Below are 4802 nucleotides of genomic sequence, written 5' to 3'. Positions count from 1 at the left end.
GCGCGGGACCCTGGCCAGCCGCCCGCTGCGCTCTTATTCCTGCGCCCGGGGCCGCCCCCTCCCGGCTCCGCCTCCCGCAGCGCCGCCCGAGCCCCGCCGCCCCCTCCCAGGGTGGGGCAGGTCTCAGAGCCCTGGCCTGCGGGGCTCGGAGGAATGGGCGGGGTCCGAGCGGAGCACGAGCCGCCGCGGCGCGCACCGGCCCCCGCGTACACGTGCGTGCAGTGAGCCTGGTGCCGTAGCTGCACCACGCCGTCGGGCCTCGCGACCCGGTCCCAGCCCCGGAGCGGACCCGGTCCGAGCGGCTCCGAGCGCTGTCCCCTTCCGGACGCGGAGAGCGCGCCGGGCGCCCGCGCCGCCAGTTAAAGTGCCGCGGGGCAGGGGCAGGGTCCCCCCCGCCCTCACGCTCCCGCTGCTGCTCGGTGGCAGCCGACTGTCCCGGCCGTTGGCTGCGCTGTGACGGGTGAGTAGTGGGGGCCGCCCCGCGCGGAGCCCCGGGAGCCTGGGGCTGAGGTTGGTGGGTCGGGAGGCCCCAGGCTGGACGCCGAGACTGGGGCTCCTTTACGCAACGCAACCGCCGAGTCTGGGTAACAAAAGGGGCGGGACGCGCGTGAGCGAAGCCTCCTGGACTGACTTGGGGACGCTAGTTCTTCGCAGAACTGAGATACAGGTGATTAGCGATAGAAACCCCCACTCCCCAGGTTTCCTGGTAAATGTGTATTTCCACGGAATCGGGATTGACAGCAACACCTGGCTCTCTCCAGCAGCGGGAGCCTTCCGCACTAGTTGGAGCTGCAGTTCTCAGGTGTCGCTGTGCCGGGATCCCTCAGCGCTAAAATGAGATTGCGACCTGAACTTGGGCCGGGAGCTGCATTGAACAGCCCCCTCCCCGGTAATTCTGGCGTGGCCCAGGGATCATCCTTTGAGGCACAGTGGTTTGGGAGAAGGTTAACAAAGATCAGCAGGGCTAACAGTAGAGTCATAGGGCCTGGAATGCCACTGCTTCAGCCCCTTCCGTTTGCAAAGGACCAGGTTGGGGTGACCAACTGAGAGTCACTTAAACTTGTAGGCCGAATTAGCTCCATTCTACCGATGAGAAGACAGAGCCCTAGAGAGAGATACGAACTTATGGATGAATTAGTTGTCAGCTGGTGAGACGTTGTACTGAGTTAAGCAACTGTTTTTGCTGAGGCCCCACTGTGTGCCCAGCCTGGCCCACCTGCCAAGTTTGTGTTCTGGCCTGCGTGTAGTGGGGCCCATTCCCCAGACTCAGGGTCAGCTGGGGTGTCTGGGATGCCTGCATGTGGCGTTGCAGGTGATGGTTCCAGACCACTGGTCTGATTCCCAGCCAAGGAGGGTCACTCAGGTGAAGCAGTGCACTCACCCCTGCCTGGGGTCAGGCCCTCTCTGAGTTGCTTTGGGCCCTGTGGTCCCCGAGAGCCTTTCCAGCTCTAACAGTCATCTTCCTGTTCGGCAAACACTTACTGGGTGCCAGGTACAGGGGTGCAAAGGTAAACGACACCTGGGTGCTGGCTGACGGGTGCCCTTGGACTGAGGATGAGTGCAGTGAGAAATGTATTCAAGGACACAGGTGCCCGCCCTGCTGTGGACGTGCAGATGGTATAGTGAACTTTGTCCTGTGATAGCAATAATGAACCATGGCAGGGGCTTAGGTGGTGGTCACTTTTCAGTTTTAGAAAGGCCATCAGGGCGGCTGTGCAGGGTGAGTAGGGGCCAGCCCCTCTGAGACCAGCGAGCGGCAGCCATTCACCAACATGCGTTGTTCAGTGAGTATCCGAGTCCCTGCTGTGGAGAGCTGGCGCTAAGATGCACGGGCCCTGGGACACCAGGGGTGCAGAGGTTAGGCCTGGAGACAGGGTTTGTGAGCCAGACATTCCCAGGCAGTGAGTGGTACGTGGGAGGATAGGGCTCTGGGGCAGGGAAGCTTCCTGGAGGGAAGGGAGGACTAGGAGACGCTGCAGCAGGAAAACCTAGGAGTAAGGAAGGGCAAAGGGACCAGGGGCCCTGGCCTGAGGGGGACCAATGGCATCATGGTGGCCTTGGCAAGAACAGGTGGGATGGGCATGGGAGGAAATAGGAGTGGTATGGGGAGTGGTTTTGTTTTAAAAAAGGGGGAAGAAGCCGGTGGGCAGAAGAGAGAGGAAGCGTGAGGAGAGGGTGGCGTGGAGGCAGCTGAGCCTGTGGGGAGGAGGAGTGGAAGGAGGGGTACCTGGGCAGAGGGTGCCAGGCAGAGACTCTCAACACAGCCTGAGTGGGTTTCCTGTTGTCCTGGGTCCAGAGATGACACTGCCCTGGCCCCTTGGGCTTTAGAGGTGGGGATGCTGCCCGGGCCAGCTCTGCAGAGGGGCCGTGGAGTGTGGGGTGTGAGGAGTGCCCAGTGGGCACACAGGATGCCCCTGGCTGCCTCCTGGGGGTTTCACCTGGCTCAGAAGGCCACGCCGCAAGTGTTCCCCGTGAAAGGTCCTTGGTGATTAGACGTGCAGCCTCCGAGCTGGCCTGCTGGAAGGGACACGACTAAGCCTGACAACTTTGTGGCTTTATAAACTGGAGGCAGGGCCACCGCAGGTCAGAGGTCTCAGCTTCCTCTCTCTCTGACCTCTGGCAAGTCACTGTTGTCCTCAGAGCCCCGGGGTCCTTTCCTGTAAACTGGCGTGGGTGAGGCAGGGTGGTAGCGATGAGGTGATGGGAGTCTAGGAGAGAAGCAACCTTTGGAGATTTTCTGCCTTTCTCCGTTCAGTCATAAATTCTTCTAGGTCTGGGTTTCTGAAGGAGCCACCTGACACAGTGTGCCTTCATGTCTGGGGCTTCGAATGGATGAGTAAACAATGCATACCTTCTTCCGAGGCTGGTGCCTAGGCCTGCGCACCAGGAGAGCTGGTTTGAACTTCCTCCTTTTTTCCTGACAGGCAGGGTGAAGGTCAGGGCCTCTGTCGGAGCCTGGACGACCACTCTGTCTGGTGGCCCTGGCCTCGCATGGGCTCCGTGCAGTGCGGGGCTGAGAGGCCTGGCTCCTCCACTGCCCGCCCTGCACCTGCTGGCCATCAGCTGGCCCTGAGCGAGGCTCTGGGACTCCTGGGGCTTCAGCGTCCCCACACGTAACCCTGTAACCCGGGGCTGAAGCCAGCCCTGCCTCCCTAGCAGGCCTGTTAGGAGGCTTAGATGAGGCAGGAGATAGGAAAGCAAGTTGAAGTATTTAAAAGTGCTGTGTAAATTCAGGGGGAAGAGAGTCAGGACAATAAAAAAACCTAGTATGTCTGTGATCAGCGGAGGGACATTCCCTTGGACCCAAGAGTAATGACATGCCCCAGATTCTGTCACTGTTTCTCAGACCTTTGTCTCTCTGCCTGATCCATCCTAGAAGGAACAAGGCCATCCGGGTTGTTGACATGTCCTGCGGGTCCAGCCTCCACCCACACAGGTGGAATTTTCCACTTAGTTCTTTTGCAAATATTAATCAAGGCCCTGACTGGTCAACAGTGGATTCATTGTCTTGTGAAGAGGGAGCCATTTCTGGCAAATCCTGGATGCCTCCCAAGGCCCCCGGCAGCTAGCCCAAGCTGGGAGAGGAGCCATTGGGAGCACTCTTGGCCTCGGTGCTCCCCCACCCCGGTGTTCTGCTCCTGCTTGGCAGCTTGGGCTTAGCAGGGTCAACTCTAATGCCTGCTCTGAGCCAGAGACCCTGAAGCCACATCGAGGGCTTGCCCACCACCATCCCAGCAGGGCCACAAAACCACAAACATTTTTTCTGCTCCAGTGGGAGGGGCTGGCCCAGGAAAGCCCACGGACTCAGGCCTCGGTGTTAACGTGGCATTAATACCACTCTTGCTGGTTCCTAGGATGAAAGCCCGTGAGGGCACAGATCATGTGTCCCGTTCATGGCTGTAGTCCCTTTGCCTGGTCCTCTGGGTACTTGTGTTGATTTTCACATCTGTTGTTATCACATTGGGGCTTCAGGAAAGCCCAGAAGAGGGGGCAGGTAGTGTTGTTCTGTCAAAGCCTATCTGTAAACAGGGGTGATGGAGTGATCCTCGCAGGGCTGTAGGGAGGATCACCCGAGATTCCTGGGGTGAAGCGGTTGGCACCGTGTTGGGCACACACAGCAGGTGTGATATGATACTTGACTTGGTCTGTTATTAGTGATATTATTATTGGTCCTAGTTGTAACATCACATTCTACACTTCATGGAGGAATAAACAAGATGAGTGAAGCTGTGCAAGAGGGAGAGAGAGAGAAAGAGAGAGAGGGAGAGGGAGGGAGGAATGCAGGCCATGCTGTGAACTTGATAAAATCACCATGTGCTTTTAGCTTTGTGCTTTTATTTCTTTGAAGTGTTTTTAGCTCTTATTTCCTTTTGCCCTAATAAAAAAAACCAATGACATGGGTGGCTCTGTTCCAATTATGTAGTTGAGGAAACTGAGGCCCAGAGACGCTAAGCTGTGAGAGGTGGCTGAACTAAGGTTGCAGCACGAGGATCTTGGCCTCCAGCAACTTTCCCTTCTCTTTTAAAGCAGTGCAACTTGAATGTGGAACTCCAGTGTGTAAAATAGAAACAGGTGATGTTGCATATTAGTGTGAGTTTATTTTATACGTTTACATTTGGGATATTTTTGGTTTGTTTTTTTGCATATCATAGTCAGAACAGCAATACCATTTTCAGGAGCCATGGGTACTGGTTGGTATCTTCCACTAACCCAAGTTCCTGATTTATTTCTGCACTTTAGTTGAATGATAATTCCAGTTGGTACAGAGAAGCAGTCAGTTTTTTAAGCAGCTCAGCTTGCAG

General features: G+C 56.9%; 1 protein-coding gene across 1 annotated transcript in view; it reads left to right on the top strand.

Moving 5' to 3' along the window:
* Nucleotides 1–163: 163 nt before the first annotated feature.
* The window catches only part of CHDH (choline dehydrogenase), a 29034-nt gene continuing 24395 nt past the window's right edge, over nucleotides 164–4802 (top strand). The window contains exon 1 of the mRNA XM_069475896.1: nucleotides 164–460. The gene's annotated coding sequence lies outside the window, so the exon portion shown is untranslated. The remainder of the gene's footprint in view (nucleotides 461–4802) is intronic.

This window comes from Eulemur rufifrons, chromosome 7, assembly GCF_041146395.1.
Source record: "Eulemur rufifrons isolate Redbay chromosome 7, OSU_ERuf_1, whole genome shotgun sequence".
In the NCBI taxonomy this organism is placed as follows: domain Eukaryota; kingdom Metazoa; phylum Chordata; class Mammalia; order Primates; family Lemuridae; genus Eulemur; species Eulemur rufifrons.
This window is presented reverse-complemented; position numbering and strand designations above follow the sequence as displayed.